Below are 25,159 nucleotides of genomic sequence, written 5' to 3'. Positions count from 1 at the left end.
ATGCAAAAGTTGACCTGGGGCCCCTCACTACCACCCACCGCATCCACCACACGCCAACATACCCAATGTTATTTCAGATGTTTATTTACATATTGTGAGGGTAATTCCAAAGATTTTGAAGAAGTTGTCCATATTTTTTATTATTATTATTATTATTATTATAATACAGGATTTATATAGCACCAACAGTTTGCTCAGCTCTTTACAATATTAGCTAAACCTCTCCAATTATTTTGAACATTTGTAAGCAGACCCCAGTGTAGAATGTAAAAAATGCATGCAAGAATATATAACAACTTTTTATTTCTATCATCCCCCAGTGAAATCATAAAACTCTCTCTCTTCTCCTCTCATATTCTCTTTCCTCCTCTCTCTCTCTCTTTTTCCTCTCTCTCTCTCTCTCTCTCTCTCTCTCTCTCTCTCTTTTCTTCTTGCTCTCCACTCCTCTTTTGCTGTCTCTGTCTCTTCAATTCTCGAACTTTACTTCTATCTCATTCTCTCTCTGTCTCTCTGCCCCATCTCTCTCTTTTTCTTTTTCCATTTATTTCTCTCTCCCCTTCTCTCTCTCATTTTCTCTTTCTCTCTGTTTTCATCTTCATTTAATCTCACTTAGTTCACACCAGAAACTGCATGTGATATGCACAGTGACACCCTGCAGCTCCTGTGCAATTCACATGCAGTGCAATCTCAGCCCATTCATTTGGAATGGATAGAAATTGTACTGCACCACAAGTTTTGCATGCACTACTTTTTTAAATTGCACTGAAAGAAAAGTACCATGCAATCTGGTGTGGGCAAACACAATGCGCTTGCAACCTACGTTTGGGGTATCATTACCTTCTTACCGACACCCAATGCAGATTGCAAATGGAGTGTATTTTGCATGCAGTGTGAATTGCACAGGAACGCTCAGCATGTTCCTGTATGATTCCTTTGCAGGCATGGTGTGAACCAGCCATGGTTTCTTTAGATGTTCATCTCTCTCTTTTGTCTGTATGCAAAAGTTTGGCTTACTACACACTGAAGGACATTTCCATTACACATGCTCAAATAATACACGCAGTCAGTGTCCTAACCAATCCCAAAGCACTTTGCAGGCAAGACTGTAATATCCATAATGTGAAAGTTAATGCTGCGGTCTGGTGAACAATCACCACATCAACACATTTTACCTGTCTTTACAGAGCTTGGACTACAGAGCCTGCCGAAGGTGATTGTCTACCCTACACTGAGCACTGACTGGACTGACACAGGGGGACCTCTGAGCCTCCGAAAGGCTGCAACTCTTACTATTCTCTTTTCATCTTGTATCCAGTTCTAGATAAGACATCACAGGGCATGTGAGGAAGGGACTGTATAGTGGGAGATAATATATTTCATCAGACAAGGCTTCTTGACAGGATGACTAAGGGTTGGATGTTAACTCTTTCAGCAAAGTAGCAGGAAAACAGCCCGTTGCAATACAGTAGAGGAATATGATTCTGCTTTAAAGAATAGAAGTTGACAGTCAGTTCTCAGGCCCCCCCCCCCCTTCAGCAGGGGCCAGGTTGCAAGTGCAACTTCTGAGACCCCTGTTACACTAGAGATTATTATGGAAAACAATGATGGGTATTGTTATAGTGTGATCTATATACATTATAAATAATGTGATTGCAAAGGTTTTTTTTATTTAATTACAAATGGGTCATACGTACCTGCTCAGGTAAGTAATTAGGGGAGGGGGGCAGATGGGGAGCTGACAACAGAAGGTTTTTTTTACCTTAATGCAGAGAATGCATTAAGGTAAAAAAAACCTTCAAATTTACAGCTAACTTAATCCATATGTGAGAAAGTGGATAGTTGGAGGTATTTTGATCAATGTTGACAAAGCATTTGTAGAGCTTACAGCAAGCTATTTTTAAGCTTTTAAAGTACCATTCAACTTCAGTTTGTAAATGTTGATCACTGATCCTAATAGGAATGCTGATTGCTAGCAGGCTTTCCACAAGCTTCAGGAAGTGCAGAGGCCTGCTAGCAGCTTGTTTAAAGTGGCAGTTAGCTGAATGATACTTTAAAAGCTTCAACAAAGCTTGATGAAAGCTCTGCAGATGCTTTGTCAAAGCATACTTTTCACATTGTTCTTATACAAACTGAAGCCTATGTGAAGCAGGCCTAACATTGCAACTTTGTAGCACCAGAATGTATTGGTCTGTGTCATTTCCATGCCATCAACTCAGTCCAGAGGTACAAAATTGTAGATGATGACCATGGATAATGACGAACATGAAATCATATATTTCAGTGATCTCCAAACTGTAGCCCATGGGCCTGATGTGGCCCTTTGCTTGCCTTTATCTGGCCCTTGGGACAGTGTTCCTCACTCTGACATCAACAGTGGGGTGTTATTCCTACCACTGATACCAATGATGGAGCATACTGTAAATACTTCTACTGACACCAATGATGGGGCACTATTCCTCCCACTGACACCAATGTTGGGGCACTATTCCTCCCACTAGCTCCAATGATTAGGCACTATTATTCCTCTCCCTAACCAAAGGGTTGCGATGTAATTTTTTTAACCCCACTGATTACAAAGCCTGAGGCATTACCTATTCCCACTGGCCACAGTCCAGCCCTCCTGAAATCTGAAGGATAGTAAACTGGCCCTTTGTTTAGACAGTTTGGAAACCCCTGATCTATCTGATGGTAAAACACATGAAGACATTGTCAGGGAGAGTACTATTATCTCTGTAAGATGTAATAAAAATTACATAAAAAATATTGCATATTATTTATCAAGCAAGCACTAAACATGAAAATATATCTCTGATGCTAAGGCTACTTTAAAACAATTTTCTTGGAAATTTAATTACAAGTCAGTAATAGTTACAAAATAATTCTCAGAATTATTTTACTTACATATATGTTTATTATTTTCTATGCATTGCCTGGCATTTTAAATAGTATTTTTGTGTTGGTATGCTTGTTTGTGCTTCCTTAATAACTCTTAACTGTTAAATCTTTTCTTGAAGCAAATTGCATGTTGCCTTAGAGGGTGCTGTCTTAAAATGATTTAACTGTTTTGAAAACATTCCCTTTATGGATTTGTATTTAAAGAATTTACTACAAAGCCTGAACCTCTGAACTTTTCTGGATTGTTCATTGGCAAAAACTAATTCCTTTTCTCCTGTATAAGAACACCTAAAAATCACAGATCTCACAAGTGTGTAGGTCTAGTCTGTTAAGCCTCATTAAAATCATTTATCCAAATTAGAGGAGAAGAACACTATAAGAACTATATAATACAGAGTATATGGGCTCCTACAGTTAATGTGCATATAAGAGCCATTTAGACTGAACTCTGTTCTCTTAAAGGCAGATGATTATTTGACCTTAAGTATGTCCTGAGGCTAACCTCTAAAGATGTCATGCAGTGCATTATGCATAATAAGTTAAGTGCAGTGAAGCATGTTCCCTAATGTTTATACAAAGTGAAATAAATAGAATTAAACCAAGCAAAAATGCTTGTGGCTTTGTGCTCCTCCACTTATATGTGAGGTTGCATGGAATTATATGATTAAATCAAGAGGATTTTACATTACTAGTGCCGTTGCTTTCACTGGTGATTTGAATCAAGGCAATACTTTTTTTTGTAATATAAAATATGATATTACATGTATAGGGTTGGCTATACAGTAGACAAAACAGAGGCAAGCACATTTTTTTTGCTATATTAATTCCATGCAAATAGCACAATTGAAACAAATTTGTTTACAAATTTACTGTAGTTGTCTCTGCATTCAATATTTTACCTTTATTCTATGTAAGGAAACCTTTTTGTTTTGCAAAATTCCATTAGTCTGTGAACTTGCCAACCTTGAATTTTACCGGACCATATTCATCTGCCTTGCAAGACACAGAGATATGCCATCAAATCACAAGTTTTCTGAACTGGTATAGTGATTTGATCATTTTATAGTAAGTATAGTTTTATTTTATCACTTACTATCACTGCATTGGATAGGATACGTATATGTCAGGGGTAAAAATACCATTATTGATTAGCGCTTTGGGGGTGCAATATAACCACTAGATTAAAGTTAAAGAGTAACTCCAATTTTATTGAGAAAAACATACTGTATTCCCTTGTGGGTGATCTATGTACATTGCAGGGATTTTATCAAACTTTGTTGCAGATTCCTACCTTTTGTCATTGTGAAGAAAGAGCTTTTTGTTTGTCTGTGTCCATGTGCAGGGTGAATCTGTATGGGATTGATTTTCTCATTATCAGTCAGCTGCTGCACCCGGAGGTCTCTAACGAAGAAATTGGCAAAGTCTGCATCCCTTTAATTGTGTTTTCCCTTTGGGAGTATTTCACCAAAAATTACATTTTCATTGCAGGGGATGCTCAAAATCTGTTTTCTATCTTAGTGCAGACTAAGCCAATCATACAAGCAATAAATTACTTTTCTGGAGGGTGTTCTGTACACCAACTCCAGGTAGCCATATTGCATTGCATTTTACAGAAAATTATAGCACCCCAGATTGAAAGAGAAAAGTAATTTTCAATAACATTCAATTAAAATATGACCTGTGTTGCAATTGTTTACACTATACAATTTTTTTTGCTAATTCTTTTCCCACACAAGTTACACTTTAAAGTGAACCTGAGTTCTAAAAGTGAAAATTTGCTTTTTTGTAGGAAACATCTAGAAATGTTAATTGGGCCTAAGCAGTATTCTGAAAAATGTACCTTTTGCTTTCAATTTCTCCTCTAAGCACTCCTGTGACTACTAGTAATGAACCAAACTATCTTGGGTTAGGTTCAAGCAGGGTATGTCAAACCTCATAGAAGTGTGAATTTCAAACCCAAACCCCATTGAAATAAATGGAAACCAAATCTGTCAAATTAAAAATTACACTTTTCTGGGTTAATACGCAAGAGGGTGTAAAAAAATGGCTCTGTAAAAAAAATAGCACTGGGGAAAATGTACCAATGCAAAACATTTTTTTACATTCCATTAAAAAAGCACTGACATTTACTAAAAAACAAAAGAGTTTTGAATTGCCAGGAAATTACATCTCTTTCCTTTTTTAAAAAAAGAACAAACAGCACACAGACCCAAAAGACCCCCCCCCCAAAAAAAAATAAAAAGGCATTGCAGACTCCTAAGGGTTTGTTATATATTGTAAGGGAACATTGGAGGAGTCTGTGTGTTTTTTATTTAACCTCTTCCCATCTGCTGTACATATATATACTGTATGTCTTTGGGCAGTGATATCTAGGTCAACGCTGCAGCTGCAGCAAGGATTCGAGATATAATTTTTTTTAGTGCTGGTGATTCCCTAAAAAGTAAAAGTGATTGGAGTGGCTATGCAGCCGCCTGATCACTTTTATCAGCAGTGAAATGGGGTCCTCACCACAGCAGACTACTGCCTTTATCGGGCTCTCCAGTAACATCAGTGACACTAGTGACCATGTGACTAGTCGGACCTGATGCTCAAGACAGAGGGAGAGGAACATCCATTGTTCCTTCCACTCTTTGACATCAGAAACCAAAGCAACAAGGATTTTGTCCTGTTCAGTGTCTGTTTGTTTACAAGCTGTTACTGGCTTGTAAAGCATCTGCTATGGAGGGCAGAGGAGAGATCTTGGGTCTAACAGACCCAGACTTCTCCATAAAGAGAACCTGTCATGGCCCGTGCTACCACAAGGGATGTAGCAATAGAAAAAAATAGTGTCAGACCGTCTATTCAACTCTAAATTGGTAACCTGTAACGGCTTTTAAAGCATTATCTATGGGTATGTTTAGGTACCATAGTTTGTCACCATTCCATGGGTGTATGCAATTTTAAAGCGTGGCATGTTAGGTATCTATTTACTCAGCATATTGTCAGCTTTTATATTTTAGAAACAATAGGCATTACTACATAGTTACATAGTTGGTAAAGTTGAATAAAGAAATTAGTCCATCAAGTTCAACCTGTGTGTGTCTCTAATACTTCCTATATCCATGAATATTGGTTACACTATGATGCCTATCTAAAAGTTTTGAGGATTGGTAACCAGAACTGGACGGCATACTCAAGATGTGGCAGAGTTTTGTAGTTTTGTAGACTAGCAGAATTATAGATTTTTTTCTCTTAAGCATAGCCCTTTTTTAATACATGCTAATATTCTGCTGGCCTTGCTTGCTGCAGCTTGACATCACATGCTATTGCTTAGACTACCATCAACTTGGACCCCCAAATCCTTTCCCATCCTTGATTTTTCTAGAGATTCTGCTAGAGACAAGGGCCTCATCCCCACAGCTCTTGCCCGATGATTGCAAGGGTCTATAGGAAAGGAGCTGATCAGAATCTGGAACCCTCCTTGTGAATGAGTATATGGTGAATAGAATCTCTACTCTTTCACAAAAGAGATGATACCTAGAAATAATTTTCAATCATGATGCCAGCTACCCCTCAGAGAAAAAAGAGAAAAAAAAAATATCACATGCCACCAATCCCAACCCTAACACTAGCTTCATGACAACTTCCTGAGCTGCCATCAGCCATATAAAGGAAGAGAACAGAGATAGTGATGACATCATTGCCCAAATATGGTCATCTGGCCATTATGAGGTAAGTTATTGACACGTTAAAGCAACGTGTTCACAAATATACTACATCAGCAATTTATTCACATTGTGTTTGCTGCTCTCTTTTTGTTCTGTGCACACATTTCTTTTCTATACATATGATGCAATGTCTGCAAACAGACTTTACTTCCTTAGCAACTATTGACAGCCAGGAAAGTGGTGACATCATTGCCCAAATATGGCTATGTGGTTTTATTTAGGCAATGATGTAACCAACTCCATTCATTGCCCACTTTTATATGTGACTGGCCGGGTGATGTGAGTGGTTGGCAACAACACAGAGGTTGCAAACAGCCACTGCTTCCTTAGCAACCATTGACAGTCAGAAGCTGGCATGTTCATCCACATCAAATGCCCTAAACATTCTGGTTTGGATGAAAATCTGATAGGCCAGCGCTTGGTCTGAACTTATGCTTGGTCTGAACACTAAGCTTATATCTAGTGTCTACAGCCATCTAAGGAATTCCTACCTCTGAAAAGTAGTTTCATGAGATTGATATTAGAACACTCATTATAAAGCTTACTGTTGCTTACCATTGCTTACTGTAGTGATGCTCACTGTTCTTCTTGCCAGGGAGGAAGCTGTACTTGAGGACCTGCAACTTCTGCTTAAATTAATCTGTAGATAATTATCCCACCAGTCAAAAGATCACCAGTCATTAGAGGGTAGCTCTGAAAAGAAAAACACATAGTGATATAATAGTATTGACAGTGGTGAAACACAAATAATATTATGAAATGAGTGTCAATGTTCAAAATAGTCCGTGCTCCAAATTCACAATTAATCACACACAGTGAAATGATCACCTGTGAGTCCAAAGTAAATCACATGACACCTCAAGGCACAAGGAAGTATGAGGCACTCTCCACAACTTCCATATAACACCCAGAATCAGAAGATTCAAATACCCTACTATGGACACAACTTCTCTGCACACTACTGATCATTTTTAGCAAGTCAAAAGCCCCTGATGACATCATACTGATGAAACATATTCAGTGGAGCTATAGCAATCTAGGAGAGTCTAGAACAAATAGTGAGAGCTGCTTGTACTTGATCTATCCCTGAGCAGTTCGCATACAGAAGAGACCCTAGGCTTTTAGCAGTGCAGTGGCTTCACAGTGTCTGATATTTACATTTTTGTGTATATTGTGAGTGTATTTTAATATATTTTGGCTTTATAGAAATTACCAACAAGGAGCACTATGAAGTGTCTTTCCATTTGAGCTCTTTAGCATCCAGTGCTGCAAAGAGGTTGTGTCCATAGTAAGTTGGCTGTTTAACTATTCTGATTCTAGGTGTTATATAGAAGTTGTAGGAGAATGCTTCTAGGAGTGCCTTCAGGATTGTTCCGGAGGGATTATTTTTTCTATCTGATCATGCTGGTTTGACCTTTGTCAAACAATAAGGTGATAGCTAGAGATGAGCGAATTATTCAAAAATTCGATTCGGCTGATTCGCCGAATTTGCGGAATAAATTTGATTCGATGCGAATTTATTCGCTGTGAATTTAACTTATTAAAAGGGTTTCTAGGCTTCAGAGAGCCTTTATATTAGTGCAGAACACTGTACCTTTAATTTAAATGCCCTTGGAGTCTGCTGGGGAAGAGAAATAATACTGTCAGTCAGTATGACATGCAGATGAGTGCCGTCGATCTTAGAATCACCGCACACTTCACTCATTTGGGCAGTCACGGGGCCAAAACCAGAGTGTGGAGCCACAGTGTGGCGGTGGAGGCAGCAGCAATGGGAGGCCATACAGCACCCTATGAAAAAATGGAACCCACCAGCAGTGTGAGGAGACCTGAAAGTGGCACATGGCAGAGTGTGGCGATGGAGACAGCAGCAATGGGAGGCCGTACAGGGACCCATGACACACTCTGGACCTGGCAGCAGCATGAGGAGGCGGTACAGGGGCCCATGACAGATTACGGGCCTGACAGCAGCATGAGGAGTCGGTACGGGGGCCCATGGCAGAGTGGCGAAGCGTAAGCAGCTTAAATTGAAGGCCATACAGAGGCCTATGTTAAAAAGTCCCCCCAGCAGCAGTGTGGGGAGACGACTATCAAGAGTCCAATGGCAGAGTGGCGGAGCAGAAGCAGCTTCAATTGAAGAAGAAGAAGATGAGGATGAAGAAGAAGAAGAAGAAGAAGAAGAAGAGGATGAGGATGAAGAAGAAGAAGAAGATGAGGATGAAGAAGAAGAAGAAGAAGAAGAGGATGAGGATGAGGATGGAGAAGAAGAAGAAGAAGAGGATGAGGATGAGGAAGAAGAAGAAGAGGATGAGGATGAAGAAGAGGATGAGGATGAAGAAGAAGAAGAAGAAGATGAGGATGAAGAAGAAGAAGAAGAAGAAGAAGAGGATGAGGATGAAGAAGAAGAAGAAGAAGAAGAAGAAGAAGAAGAGGATGAGGATGAAGAAGAAGAAGAAGAAGAAGAAGAGGATGAGGAAGAAGAAGAAGAAGAAGAAGAAGAAGAAGAAGAAGAAGAGGATGAGGATGAAGAAGAAGAAGAAGAAGAAGAAGAAGAAGAAGAGGATGAGGATTAAGAAGAAGAAGAAGATGAGGATGAAGAAGAAGAAGAAGAAGAAGAAGAGGATGAGGATGAAGAAGAAGAAGAAGAAGAGGATGAGGATGAGGAAGAAGAAGAAGAAGAAGAAGAAGAAGAAGAGGATGAGGACGAAGAAGAAGAAGATGAGGATGAAGAAGAAGAAGAAGAAGATGAGGATGAGGATGAAGAAGAAGAAGAGGATGAGGATGAGGAAGAAGAAGAAGAGGATGAGGATGAAGAAGAAGAAGAAGAGGATGAGGATGAAGAAGAAGAAGAAGAAGAAGAAGAAGATGAGGATGAAGAAGAAGAAGAGGATGATGATGAGGATGAAGAAGAAGAAGAAGAAGAAGAAAAAGAGGATGAGGATGAAGAAGAGGAAGAAGAAGAAGAAGAAGAGGATGAGGAAGAAGAAGAGGATGAGGATGATGATGAAGAAGAAGAAGAAGAGGATGAGGATGAAGAAGAAGAAGAAGAAGAAGAAGAAGAAGAAGAAGAGGATGAAGAAGAAGAAGAAGAAGAGGATGAGGATGAAGAAGAAGAAGAAGAAGAAGAAGAAGAAGAAAAGGATGAGGAAGAAGAAGAAGAAGAAGAAGAGGATGAGGATGAAGAAGAAGAAGAGGATGAGGATGAAGAAGAAGAAGAAGAAGAGGATGAGGATGAGGAAGAAGAAGAAGAAGAAGAAGAAGAAGAAGAAGAAGAGGATGAGGATGATGAAGAAGAAGATGAGGATGAAGAAGAAGAAGAAGAAGATGAGGATGAAGAAGAAGAAGAGGATGAGGATGAAGAAGAGAAAGAAGAAGAAGAGGATGAGGATGAGGAAGAAGAAGAAGAAGAAGAGGATGAGGATGAAGAAGAAGAAGAAGAAGAAGAAGAGGATGAAGATGAAGAAGAAGAAGAAGAAGAAGAAGAAGAAGAAGAGGAGGATGAAGAAGAAGAAGAAGAAGAAGAAGAAGAAGAGGATGAGGATGATGATGAAGAAGAAGAAGAGGATGAGGATGAAGAAGAAGAAGAAGAAGAAGAAGAAGAAGAAGAAGAAGAAGAAGAGGATGAGGATGAAGAAGAAGAAGAGGATGAGGATGAAGAAGAAGAGGATGAGGATGAAGAAGAAGAGAATGAGGATGAAGAAGAGTATGAGGATGAAGAAGAAGAAGAAGAGGAAGAGGATGAGGATGAAGAAGAAGAAGAAGAAGAAGAAGAGGATGAGGATGAAGAAGAAGAAGAGGATGAGGATGAGGATGAAGAAGAAGAAGAAGAAGTAGGATGAAAATAAGAAGAATTCCATTCCAGCAAAAAGTGTATCTACAGAGAGCTCCGCTATTTCTGACAGTTCTCTGACAGTTCCTTCACATTTACAGCGGTTGAAACATTGTATCTATTTGTTTCTGAATAAAAACATCTGTATCCTAAATGGAAACAAATAGATACAATGTTTCAACCGCTGTAAATGTGAAGGAACTGTCAGAGAACTGTCAGAAATAGTGGAGCTCTCTGCAGGGACACTTTTTGCCGGCTGTAGAAGGGATGAAAATCGGCCGATCGGGGAAAATTCGATTCGTGCATCCGAAGTTTGCTCATTTTCGGATTTGGCGCGAATCGAATATTTCCTAATATTCGAAACGAATTCCACTTCGCCAAGTTCGATTCGCTCATCTCTAGTGATAGCTCATCCTCTAGAGACCAGGTGAAGGTGTCACATGATTTATTTTGGATTTTATTATGTATTGCGTACATGGAGCACAAACTACTTTGGACAATATCACTCATTTCACAATAATATTATTGTTTCACCACCGTCAACACTATTATATCACTACTTATTGTCATATTGTATAATTGTTTGATTGAGCAGCACTATAATTAATTTACACATTACCATTTACTCCATTATTGTGCATGTGGCTAATATATTGAAGGATTGGTGCACAAATTTTACTTTTATAGGAAAAACATTACTGTATTCTGTATTACTGAGAAGGCTGTCTTAACACAGACAAGAGAAACAAGAATCTTCAGAAGTCATCCAAAACCCTGTGCACTGTAGTAGCATAAGGCTTCACAGGAAAATGTACAAAGTGCAACTGGAGACTATTGATGAAAGAGCCAAGCAAATTTCAATTGCTTCAATTGCTTGAACTCTGACCTTTTTCAAGGTCATTTTGTAAGATTTTGGTAAAAAAAAGACACAAGAAACTTGGCATAAGTGCAGGGGGAAAAACACAGAAGACAGCGCATGAGACATAACTTACAGTCAGTAGGATGTGTTCATTATGCTGATGACTGTTCATTTAGGTGAAATCACCTTCCATCTATGCCCTCCTCACCCCCACCAACATAATCTTCTAGTGCATTAGTAGAACTGTGGGAGTTTTCACAGGCTCTCATGAAGAATGCCCAACTATGGCTGCCCTTTCCCCCATAGAAGCCATACAACAGCCTTTATGAATAAAACATGATCTATGAATGGAGGATGGGCAGAAGATTAAAAGGCCTCCCCCTCTATTCATAGATTGCTTTTTTTTTTTTAGCTGATTTTGTATTTTTTTAAATATGCATCTAGGCTTTCACCCTTTTACTGCCACCACTATTGTGTCAGATAGCTTTACACACAGGCCTGGCAGCTGTAGCCACTGTGAGTGAGTGTAAATCGGACAAGCTGTCTATCATCTGCCGGATGGAAATGATTAGGTGGCGAGGAAGGAAGATCAGTGAATGTCCATTCCCCAATGTTGCTGAAATGCACCTGGATGGGTGCCTGGCTGACATCATTGGCCAAATAAGGTAAGGACCATATTTGGCCATTGACATCACCTTGGATGCCCACTGGCTTGTGTTGTGGATTTTCAATGGAAGTACAGGTACAGTTACCTTTCACTAGTTAGTCAGTGAGGCCGATTTGGAAGACACATATTGCAGTAAGGAAGATTAGACAACAAACTGTCTCAATTTATTATAAATTTGATGTGAATATTTATAACATTTATTTGGTCATTGACCAGAGGTTTGTGATGACCAGAAACAGTAACAATAATCAGGAGGTGGTTACGACTGATATTTTTTTTTTTTCTTGCTGGAATTCCCCCTGCCTGGATATATTTTATGTTTATGACTTAATGTCTCAAGACTTGGCACTGATCCTTTGTGGGCACAGGGTGTACACTGCACATAAGGAGAAATAAAATCAGAGATTTCTCTATCTTACAAAATCATCAGTAGTGATTTTAAAAGGTATTTCAAAAATATACTGTAGCAAGACATATATTTTAGTATATTCTGTCATTAAAGGTGCACTTTCTCCCCACACTTCTTTACAATTTCACAAGTTGGAAGGCAATGGGAAGCTATCCTCATTTAGTGGTAGTAGTGACATCACCACTAATTCAATGAAAACTGAGTGCAGCAACCAAATATTTAGGTGGGCAAACTGGCCGAATCTGTCCATTTAGTTCACTTGTTCAGCTAGATTTCAGGTTGAACTGAATCCATAGCTCATCCCTACTGGGGACAATGACATAGACACTCCAGAAACTGTTGATTTCTGAAGATTATTTAGCAGGTGGTTTCTTTGTATTATTTCATTTATCAGTGCTTGTAGCAGGAGAGGTCAGCATTCAATTTATTCTTTTCAGGAAGCCCATTTTTTCCTTGGTATTAGGTTAAGTGCTTACATTTAGGTTAACGGGTGTTGGGAGGGAGTGTAACATTAGCTTACATTAGGGGTTAGAATCAAAGTTAGGGGCTCAGATTGGGAAAGGGTAGAAGTGAATGCATTGCATATTTAGTACATATTTTTTCACCATTATGGTCAAAACTAAAATAGAAAAAAAATAAAAGGAGATAAAAAGGAGCCAGCAGCTACCTGTTTCCAGTTTTCCTCTTACCTTCTAGTGTAAAAAAAATGTTAGCAGAGCCCAAGCTGAAATTTACACATGCAAGAGAATAAATTAGTCATCCCCCCTCACTTATCCTCCTTCCTTATCACTATATCCAAGGATTTGAAGAGATATGGCATGTCTGAAAGGATGCAATTAGTGCTGTGTTCTCTTTTTAGAAAACCTATAGTGCTATGTGAATCCTTTAGCTTGCATTAAATGGTTATTTATAACACATGAATGTATTTATATGATGGGAAAACCATCATGGAACTTGCAACACATAAGTGGTCTGTTAACACTGTTTTAAAAAAAGAATCTTCTTTTTTTTAATACATATGTTTTCTTTTCTTTTTTTATTTCAAGACTTAATAGAAAATATATGTTTCTTATTAGTTAATTATAAAATAATTCATATGAATAGTTTGTACAATGTATTTTCATTTCCAGTTATTTCCATCAGGAGGTTGAGTCTAAGGGCATTTTCACATGCTTATCTGTTTATTTTTGTTTGCTTTTGTCATAGGGGAACCCCTTAATAAATTGGTAGCTATAAGAAAAAAGGATATATACATAGTAAATACAGCTATGCCACATATTTTACTAAATGTGAAAAAAGTTTATAAACTCTCACACATTCATTATAGTTTCCGTTAAAGTATTAGAGTTTGGTTCACTGTTTGTGATAGATTGCAATTAAGGACACTTGAGGAATAGTAATTTATTCTTTCACATGTCAACACCATAAATGTGACATTGCAATAAGACATGAATTTTTGTTGTGTAGCGCTAACTTGCAAACCTTTAGAAGTGAAAACTGAGGTAAACATTATTGTACAAAGAATATATTCTCTTCTCTTAGGCAGTATTCAGTATGGAATACTGCTTCTCCATGCTACATTCACTGGAAAGTTTCACAGGAAAGTTTATACCTAAGGGTAGATTTCTGTCATAAACGCAAGTAGTAAACATAGAAGTTAACCTACCCAAGTCTATTCACAACAGACAGATCTGCATATAATCCTTAGGAAATCAAAATTTTGCACAACTCAAAGTCGAGGGTACTTGGCTATTCCCGCTATACACTTGAGTGGTACTTCAAGCCCTATTAAGGCATATATATCAAACACAAATGAAAAAATAGGGTTGATTTACTAAAACTGGAGAGTGCAAAATCTGGTGTAGCTGTGCATGGTAGCCTATCAGCTTTTAACATCAGCTTGTGCAATTAACCTCCCTGGCGGTATTCCCGAGTGTAGCTCGGGGTAAAGTTTCAGTACCAAAAGCGGTAACCCCGAGCTACACTCGGGCTTACCATGCGGCGCTGCTCCGGGATCTGTTCTTCACTTACCTTGTCCTGTGCTCCCGTGATGTCCCTCCTGCAGTGTCCCCGACAATGTAATCCGGCGGATGCCGGCATCTGTCATCTGGGTTCCGTCCCCTGCAAGCGTCGGGACGTACGGGGGACGGAACGGCGGAAAATTTGAAAATGACAAAAAGTGACATCACTCAATACACTAAAATCACATAGTAAAACATTACTGTATCAAACCATTTCACATACATTTTGTCTCTAGTGGTTTGTCCTGTGCCCTGCCTGCATTTGTACCGTTCTTTCTGCCTGGAAACTGAGAAATGTCCATGGTGTCCAAAAAGTGTCCCTTTAGGTCAAAACCGGTTTTAGACCGGCTAGAGAACAGCGATAGTAAATTAGAACTACTTGCAGAATTGAGTGATAATGATTCGTGGGGAAATTCGTCATCAGACACTGAAAACGATTTTGCGACTTTGCTCAGTGATGTGCGAACTTGGCGCTATATTTCAAATTTCAGTGTTTTTGGTTTGATTATATTATTGAATTAAATTTATTATTATATTATTATTTTTTATGATTATTTATTAAATTATAATTTATGATTTTGTGTTTCAAATTTTATCATACCCGGGATGTTTACTAGACTCTTGTTTGGGCAGATTTCAGTGAGTTATTCCTAAAAATTACAGGCCTACAATAAAAAAAATACATATTTCCATGCAAAAAAATGTACCGCTTTGAGCACAGAAATATGGACATAATCAGACCGCTAGGGAGGTTAAGCTTTAACATAAAAGAAAAAAATTGGAAGCTGACTTCTTTGAAGAGCTGCACCAGATTTTGCACTCTCCAGTTTTAGTAAAACAACCCTAGTGAGACAGCTTGAGTGGAATATACTTTTAACCGCTTTCCAACCACCCTATAGCAGAACTATTGCTACAGGACGGCAGGGCTGTGCAAAATCACACACACATATATATATATGATTTTGTATTTACGCCCTACCCGCGCCACCATTGGTGGCTATAGCTGTCGATCACCGGGTCCTGGCTGGAGATTACCTCCCAGTACCCGGCGATCGTCAAGTATCACTGACAGGAGAGAGACCTGTGTGTAAACAACACAGGTCTCTCGTCTGCGAGTAGTAACATGCTGTTGTGTATTGCTCTGCACAGCAGAGAAATACACAGCAGTCTGTTTCCTTAGTAAAACACACACAGCATACACAGTAAAAAACAGCATACAGATGACCCTTTGATCGCCCCAGATGTTAACCACTTCCTACCCAGTGTCATTAGTACAGTATCAGTGCTTTTTATTAGCACTGATCACTGTATTCGTGTCATTGGGATGTCAGTGTCAGTTAGTCACTTCCCCCCCAGTGTCAGAATGCCCACTGCAGTCCCGCAGTCTCACTATATGTTGCTGATTGCCACCATTACTAGTATAAAAAAAAATAAAAATAAAAGTTGCCATTTGTAGACACTATAACTTTCAAATAAAGCAATTCATTTACATGTGTTGGAGTATATATTGGCCTAAATTTATGAAGAAATTAGATTTTTAAATGTTTTTACTGGATATGTTTTATAGCAAATAGTCAAAAATTGTTTTTTTTTCACAATTGTCGATCTTTTTTGTTTTTTGTCAAAAAATAAAAAAATTCACAGGTGATCAAATACCACTGAAAGAAAGTTATTTGGGGGGAAAATGGACATCAATTTCATTTGAGTACAGCATTGCATGACAGTGTAATTATATCAGTTAAAATAATGCAGCGCCGTAACGCAAAAAATGGCCTGGTCAGGAAGGGGGGTAAATCCTCTGGAGGGCAAGTGGTTAAAAGATCATAGAAATTGGAAACTTACAACAGTGTATTCCAGAGAAAGGGCCCATAATACATTTCCAGTACTATTTTGCCAGACAATTATGAAAGAAAGAGTAGATTTTATCAGCTGGACAACAGTTGTAGACTTGCACTTAAAATCAAAGTCAATAATATAAGTTTACCCTCCCCCCCCTTGCTGAAGTGCTTGTAAAAAATGTAAGGGAAAAAAGTTACAAAATACACTCATCTTTCCACAGACTTCCATCCACAGTGCCTAGACAAGGGTGAAGCCATCCAACTTCCAGTGACATGGAAGTCATATAGAGTTCTCCAAAAGTCACTGACTAGATGCTTCTAGAACTGTGCTGCAGCATCTTCTTACAAGATTTGGAGTACTTACCATTCCCCCAGATGTTGTTGACAGACGATGACTTCACCCTCTGCACTATGGGATCTGGAGGAAGATAAGTATGAGTATACAGTAGTAATTTTCTACACTTGTTTGTTTTTCAGCAGGCAGATCATACAGTGCCCACTTTAACCCCTTAAAGTGTATCTGAACTCCAGAGAAAAAAATTATTTATTGAAGAGTACTAGTCTGTAAATGTGGCTCAAGTTACAGAAAATAAAGCAGTAAAAACCCCAAAACCAAAGATTTTATATTTTGCAGTCTTACAATCATTAGAAGTGGTGGCTGTATTTGTTTTAATTTTTTTTTCTTTCTCCTTATGTTTTCAGCTTGCCAGTAAAATATCTCCTGTATTAGAGTATTACAAAACAGATAGATACTACGCAAAAAGTAAATGTGTAAAACTGCCAGTAAATAAAATGAAATGGAAAAAGTCCATGCACCAGTGAATAAGTCCTTAAAGGTTAAGTGACAGCCAGGGGGGGAATTTTCTTCCTGCACCCACAGTTACAATGGAACTATGCAGGGCCCGTTTGTATTTGCGGCTGATGGCTTGTAGTTCTCAATGTACTGCAAGGGTGCTGGTGATTTCTCTCGTGGTCCATTGAGCTTTCTGGACTGCAGTAACTGCCTTCCCATATCAGAGGTACAAAGCCTAACATTGCACCTATGATCTGCTGAACGCAGGTACAATAATTTACAGGCTCCCAAGAAAAAAAAATATTTACATGCACACTTTTTTACCTGCAAAAATGTGCATTTTTTTTTTTTAAGTGAACGTATCCTTTCAAAGATTTCATTATCTTTGAATTACACCACATACTGTATATATGCTTACCAGAGAACATGTGACTCTCAATGTATCAGAAGTGAAAAGTGCCTGTACAAAGTCAGTGGTATATACAAATCCGTCACTCCACCACCTCATGTGTATCTCTCAGGATCAGTACTCTGGGAAGGCAGAAAAAAGAGCACAAAGCTTGCATTGTGTACAATCCTCAATGTAGCATTTATTACAAAGGTTAATAAACACTTGCAAACAAGTAGATTGACATTCAAAAGACTACAATACCCAGAATTCCTCTTGCTGTCTCACATGTTTAGTGACGTCACGACTGCCGGTTTCACTCCACACGTTTTGTCATACGTGACTTCATCAATAGCCTGGAGGAGTCACAAGTCACAACATCTCCTTTTATTTATATTGGTAAACAATTGAGGAGGAGCACAGGAAGCCTGTCCAAGCCAAACAAATAGATCTAGCATATCCTATGGTGCTGACTGTTCTGGTTTATACTGACTGCTCTGTTTTTAAAGAGATTGCGAGCATATTTACAGTGAATCTTGCAAAAGTGGTTGGTATGATTGATATGCATGGGATGAATACAGGAGTCCATATACATTTTATATTTTTATTGTTTTAAAAATATTTTTTTTTGTAAAGAATTTTTATCATTTTAAATATATCATTGATTGTATGTTTTAGGATTAAAGCTTAGTTATCTGATTTCATTCCATTAATTCTAACTCTACCTTTCCAGAGTACTGACCATGAGAGGTACATAGGAGGTGGTGTAGTGATGGATTTGCATATACCGCTGGCTGCCAAGCAGATATGTACAAGCGCTTTTGACTTTTCATGTTCTCTGGGAAGCGTGTATATATATAAATGTGTTTAGCCATGTTTAGCAGCGTCATGAGTCTTTTCTGCCCAAACGCTACTCTTCCTAGACACAATGGCCCTGGGTTTTTTTTCTGCTTTTTTCTGCTTGTAAACGCTACTGATACTAAAAGCTTCTAAAAGTCATTAAGGGCTGATACCCCTAAAAGTGGCTGCAAAAATGCCCTGTGTGCATGAGTCCTAATACTCTTGTCTGTGGTGAATTTTTATGGGCTATTTTTACCATATATCTATTAGTCCACAAGTTTATCACTGACTGTTGGGATCAGGGCTGCTGTTAGAAACCACGGGGCCCCATATAGCCAACCTGACAGCCCCCCCCCAAAAAAAAACACAGGTTACTATGCTTCAGTTACGAATGAACATAGTGAGTGATCGCTACTAATCACTCATTGTGTTCATTCAGAAATGGAAGGGACTGGTAAATGGGACATATTTACTGGACCCTTCCCCCACTTTCCATCCTGAAGGATCCTATTGTGTGCTTGCAGCTGCTGGTGGAAAGGAGAGGAGGGAAGCCAAAAACACTGTGGGAGTGGGATCACACAGGGGTGTCTGGGCAGCATGGGTAAATGTATGGTGAGCACAAGCAGGATGATGGGTGTGGTGGTGTGGGGGGTAATTACTGGAACTGATCCCCTGTATGGTGCTCTCTGTAGCAGCTGAAAGCCAGCGGAAGGGAGAGGAGAAGAAGCCAGATTTCAGCTGCTGCAGATAGAGCCATATAGGGGATTGGTTCCAGTAATTACCCCCTCGCATGCTGTGCCAATCACGCTTCCTGCCCACATCCAATTCATCCAGCTGCCTGGGCCCCCCTACTGGCCTGGGCCACATACAGGAGGACTGGTGGTACTCCCTTATCCTCGGCCCTGGTTGGGAGCAGTGGGATATCCCTCTGTTGGTAAGCACAGTGTTTTGAAGGGTTTTTTTTCTTTACCAGTTCTGCTGCATGACAAGCAGTATATACCTACTTTATAACTTATACCTTATGAGGATTACAATTCACAGTGACATAATAACAACACAGCATGACATGGACTGTTTGGTGGCTTCAATCCTGAATATTGTGCTCACGTATAGTATCTAGTATAAGATCTTTATGAAGTACAGCAATGGTTGGATCACAACCTATGGATATATGACACTACTAAGCAATTGAAAGCATAACTGACCTTTATGTTCAATAGCAATGTAAATGGAGTGTTATCCATGCACTTTATGAACAACAGTTGGAATGCATCATATTATTGAATTACATGTCAGATATTGCTTTTCTCAGAGGACTGTTTGAAGTTGTTCCGCATATATAAGAATGAAATGACTTTCTGTTTATATCATAAGGGGCCAGTGCATGTGAAGAATCTTGGAGTAACTATCCATATCAGAAAAAAATATTGCACTTTATTAAATACAGACTGAAAAAAATGTTGGTTTTAGCCATGTGCTGCTTTTTCTGTGTGGGGATTTTGAGACAAAAGACTAAGAAAGCAGTAAAGATCTGATGAGCAAATCCAATCCTTAACATGGCTATTTATGAATGGGCAGTAAACATATGTTATTATAACCAGATAATGGATTCCTAAAAAGGAAATGAGCTACATTATGTAGACATTATTTTCAAAGAGTCCTCCATGGAAGATTTCATGTGCATCAAGCGTTGACATCTTAGGGGTACTATTTTACAATTTACAATTTTAACTGCTTGTCCGCCACCCTACAGCAGAAATACTGCTACAGGGCAGCACGGCTGCACAAAATCACGTATATATACATGATTTTGCATTTCTGGGTAGGGGGCATGCACGCCCTACCAGCACCGCTATTGGTGGCTTCAGCTGTTGATCACCGGGTCCTGGCCGGTGATTCCCCGCCAGCACCCAGCGATCGCCAAGTATCACTGACGGCTGAAAGGTAAACAATACAGATCTCTCCCCTGTCAGCTCCAGCACGCTGCTTTGTATTGCTCTGCATAGCAGAGCAATACAAAGCAGAATGCTTACACTGTAAAACACACAAATCACACAGCAAAACAGCACACAGTTAACCCTTTTATCACCCCAGATGTTAACCCCTTCCTGCCCAGTGTCATTAGTACAGTGTCAGTGCTTTTTATTAGCACTGATCACTGTATTAGTGTCACTGGGATGTCAGTGGCAGTTAGTCAGTTCCCCCCAGTGTCAGAATGCCCACCACAGTTCCGCAGTCCTGCTATAATTCACTGATCGCTGCCATTACTAGTATAGAAAAAAAAATTCCAATATATATAACGGCATTTGTAGATGCTATAACTTTCACGTTAAATAATTCATTTACATGTATTGGGATTTTTTTTTAGCAAAGATGAATACATTTTGGCCTAAATTTATGATGAAATTTGATTATTTACATTTTTTTTCCATAAATTCTTTTATTAACAAATGGTATCAACAACAATAGAATTCCAGAATGATTTTAAGTGAAATCATCACAGCAAAGAAAGAAAAAAACTGTTAGAAAAATATGACACAAATCACATAACAGTGGAAAATGTAAATTAACAGTGTGTTCAGCGCTCAGCTGTGCAAACTCAGACTAGGAATCAGCAAGATCAATCTTTGCGTGAATAGGGGAAAGACCCAGGCTACATCTGTCCACCTCTCAGCAGGGAGGACGGGGGGGGGGGGGGTTTGAAGTGGGATTCAGGTGCCTACGATGAGTGCACGATCTTTGTGCTTTAGGGGAAGGGTTGCTGGAGACTGTCTTCAATGGTTCCAAGGGGAAGTAGAATGCATACCATTCCAGAAGTTTAATCGGAGTGATGTCAAGTTCAGTGCAAAATGCAAGGAGATCTTTGGGGGTATGGAGAAGGGCAATACACCCCCTGGAGGTTGCAGACAAGCAAAATGAAAATTTCCACCTGTAGAACTTCCAGCAGAGGACGCAAATCTCTACGATTTTGCAGTGTCAGCTGTGATAAATCTTGAAAAAGCTTTATCTCAGAGTCATTATATATAATGTGATTCCTTTCCCATGCTGTACACATGATTTCCTCATTGAGTGGAAAGTTGACTAAGCAGAATATAATATATCGCAGGGGCAGTCTTGAGGTCGGGGTCTCAAGGCCCTGTGAACCCTTTCCAATTCTATAGGGGTATCTGGAGGTCTGCCCATTAAATCATTAAAAATTGTGCACAAGGCAGGTTGTAGGGCTTCTGTTTCCACAGCCTCTGGAACCCCCTTACTCTAATGTTGTGGCGCTGCCCCTAATGTCTATATCTTCAATGTGTCTATGCATGTCCAAAAGATGGAGGTGTTGGGCATCATAGGTACACTGAACTTGCTTAATAGCATCTGTGTGAAGATGGGAGGCCTGTTCAATTTCATCCAACCTGGTTGCCATAGCATGTATGTCTGCCCTGAGATCGCTAACAGCTGTAGTAACCATGTTCTTAATGTCAGAGGCCACTTTCTGGAGATCAGGGAGGTTCGCACACTTATTTGAGGAGGAATGTGCTGCATGGGTTATGCTACCCGCAGTAGCCGGGGAGTCCGAGAAGCTATTCGGGGAGCGGGAGGTCCCAGTCTGAGAGGCTGCATGGCCGTCTGAGGCCTGCATATGAAACAGCTCTGAGATATGCTTGGAAAGTTGCGGACCTGGATCTTTCGGTGCCCGAGGGTCTGGGCACTCCGCCAGATCTTCCCCATAGCCAGTCAGTGTGATGGGTTCTCTGAAAAGTGGACATTGTTCCCCTGTTATGCAGGAGCTCTGGAGCTATGTGGCCATCTTGGACAGCGGTCAAGTCCCGTCCCCTTTTTACATTTTTTTACTGGACATGTTTAATAGCAAAAAGTCAAAAATATTGTTTTTTTTCTCAAAATTGTCTTTCTGTTTATAGTGCAAACAATAAAAAATGTAGAGGCGATAAAATACCACCAAAAAAATCTCCATTTGTGGGAAAAAAAGGACATAAATTTAATTTGGGTGCAGTGTTGCATGACCACACATTTGTCAGTTAAAGTAACGCAGCACAATATCGCAAAAAATGCCCTGGTCAGGAAGGGGGGTAAATCCTCTAGAGGGCAAATGCTTAAAGGATAAGTTCACCTTATGAGTAAACTGTCCTATGCAAAGTGCTCCAGTAAAATACAATGCACTGTGCCTTTTGAAAAATACAGTGTAATGTGACTGGCACACGTGTAGGCCTCTGCTTGCATTCCTGAAGCCTGTCTGAAGCTTTGAAAATTGCTTACAATTGTTTGGTCATAATAGCTTCTGGGACATAGCAGAGCTTGAACGCTCATTCTCAGCATCATAGCAGGAAACTTCTATAAAATGGTCACTTAAGGACAGAAAGTGGACTATGCCTTTAAGTGAATCATCCTAATCTTGAAACATATATTCAGAATATATATGAAGTTTGGGTCTTTGGTTGCATCACTTTTGTATCTGTATTTGTTGAAAAAACATTTAAGGAATATCCCTTTTTCTCAAAATTTGCATGTATTGGAGGGTGGAATAAAACAGCCCTACTTTATTTCCATCTACTGTATGTACAATTAAAGAGGTTTCCCTTCATTTACTGTCCTGTAGATTCAACAGGAATTGAGAGGATAACTTTCCAATGTTCCCTCTTAGACAATGGTCACATGAACTACAGTTGTGCTCAAATGTTTGCATACCCTGGCAGAAATCATGAAATGTTGGCATTTTTATTGACTGATCGTGCCAAAAACCATCTTTTATTTAAAGATAGTGATCACATAAAGCCATTTATTATCACATAGTTGTTTGGCTCCTTTTTAAGTCATAATGATAAGAGAAATCATCCAAATAGCCCTGATCAAAAGTTTACATACCCTGCGATCTTTGGCCTTGGTACAGACACACAAGGTGACACACACAGGTTAAAATAGCAATTAAAGGTTAAATTTCCAACATCTGTGAATTTTTATGTTTCAATTAATGTCTTTGTATAAATAGTCAATGAATGTGTTAGCTCTCAAGTGGATGCACTGAGCAAGCTAGATACTGAGCCATGGGGAGTAGAAAAGGACTTTCAAAAGACTGGGGTACCAAGGTAATGGAACTTTATAAAGTTGGAAAGGGATATACAGTAGAAAGATATCCAAAGCCTTGAATATTCCAGTCAGTACTTTTCAATCACTTATTAAGAAGTGGAAAATTCCGGGATCTCTTGATACTGAGCCAAGGTCAGATAGACCAAGAAAGATTGCAGCCACAAGTGCCAGAAGAATTGTTCAGAATACAAATAAAAACCCACATGCAACCTCAGAAGAAATACAGTCTGCTCTGAAAAAAAGACAATACTTGCAACAACGCAGCAGTACTTGAACAAATATGAGCTGTATGATTGAGTTGCCAGAAAGAAGCCTTTACTGCATCAATGTCACAAAAATCCTGGTTACAAAATGCCCAACAACACCTTGATATGTCTCACTGGCTTTTTTGTGGCATTGGCACAGTACAATTCGACCATATAGCTTATCCTTTGAAAAAAAAACACTGTCTTTTTCCAGAGCAGCCTGTATTTTTCCTGTGGGTTTTTCTTAGTATCCCAAGCAATTCTTCTGGCAGTTGTGGCTGCAATCTTTCTTGGCCTGCATGGCTTTGGCTTGGTATCAAGAGATAGACCAAGAAAGATTGCAGCCACAACTGCCAGAAGAATTGTTCAGAATACAAATAAAAACCCACATACAACCTCGAAAGAAATACAGGCTGCTCTGAATAAAGACAGTGTGCAACAATACTTGCAACAATGCAACAATACTTGAACAAAAATGAGCTGTATGATTGAGTTGCCAGAAAGAAGCCTTTACTGCATCAATGTCACAGAAATTCCCGGTTACAAAATGCCCGACAACACCTTGATATGTCTCACTGGGCTTTTTTGTGGCATTGGCACAGTACAACTCGACCATATAGCTCATCCTTTAAAAAAAAAACAACACTGTCTTTTTCCAGAGCAGCCTGTATTTCTCCTGTGGGTTTTTCTTAGTATCCCAAACAATTCTTCTGGCAGTTGTGGCTGCAATCTTTCTTGGTCTGCATGACTTTGACTTGGTATCAAGAGATTCCCAAAACTTTCCACTTCTTAATAAGTGATTGAACAGTACTGACTGGCATATTCAAGGCTTTGGATTTTTTTTATATCCCTTTCCATGTTTATAAAGTTCCATTACCTTGTTCTGCAGGTCTTTTGACATTTCTTTTTTGCTCCCCATGACTAACTATCTAGCCTGCTCAGTGCATCTACGTAAGAGCTAACAAACTCATTGACTATTTATACACTGACACTAATTGCAATGTAAAAAGTCACAGATGTGGGAAATTAACCTTTCATTGGCATTTTATTTCAACTGATTTTTATTGAGAATTTCAGAGTCATAAACAAGGTAACAACATGTATAAACATTGTAATACAAGGTTCACAATAACAAGTGTGCAATCTACAAGTTGAATGAGGAGGTGGTAGGTCCTCACCATGTGGCCGGGGACCTGTTGGTCATAATCATGCTTACATGAGAGGTATGCTCCCGTTCCCTGAACCTTGTGGAAGTACTTAACATAATTAGAACTGGGCAGGGGTGGAAAGAAAGGGGTTAGGAAGAATATAGGGGGGAGGGAAGGGGCACCAAAAAGCTACAGATATAAGATCCAATATTAGTTGAGATTAGTAATCAGGTGAGTGAGCAATTGGGATGTTTTAACCATCGGGACCATTGCATTATGAATTTGTGATAAGTGGAATTTCGGAGAGCCGTTCTTCGTTCCATCTCACATTGTAGGTTAAGATCTACAAGGAGACGGGACAATAGGGGAGGTGACGTGGACCGCCATAATTTAGTAATATTTATCTTTGCTGCTGCCAGAATATGTACTATA

The sequence above is a fragment of the Staurois parvus genome, unplaced genomic scaffold, assembly GCF_062004578.1.
Source record: "Staurois parvus isolate SC_StPar_1 unplaced genomic scaffold, SC_StPar_1.0 ptg000145l, whole genome shotgun sequence".
NCBI lineage: Eukaryota > Metazoa > Chordata > Amphibia > Anura > Ranidae > Staurois > Staurois parvus.
The sequence above is the reverse complement of the archived record's forward strand: the minus strand, read 5'-3'. Positions refer to the sequence as shown.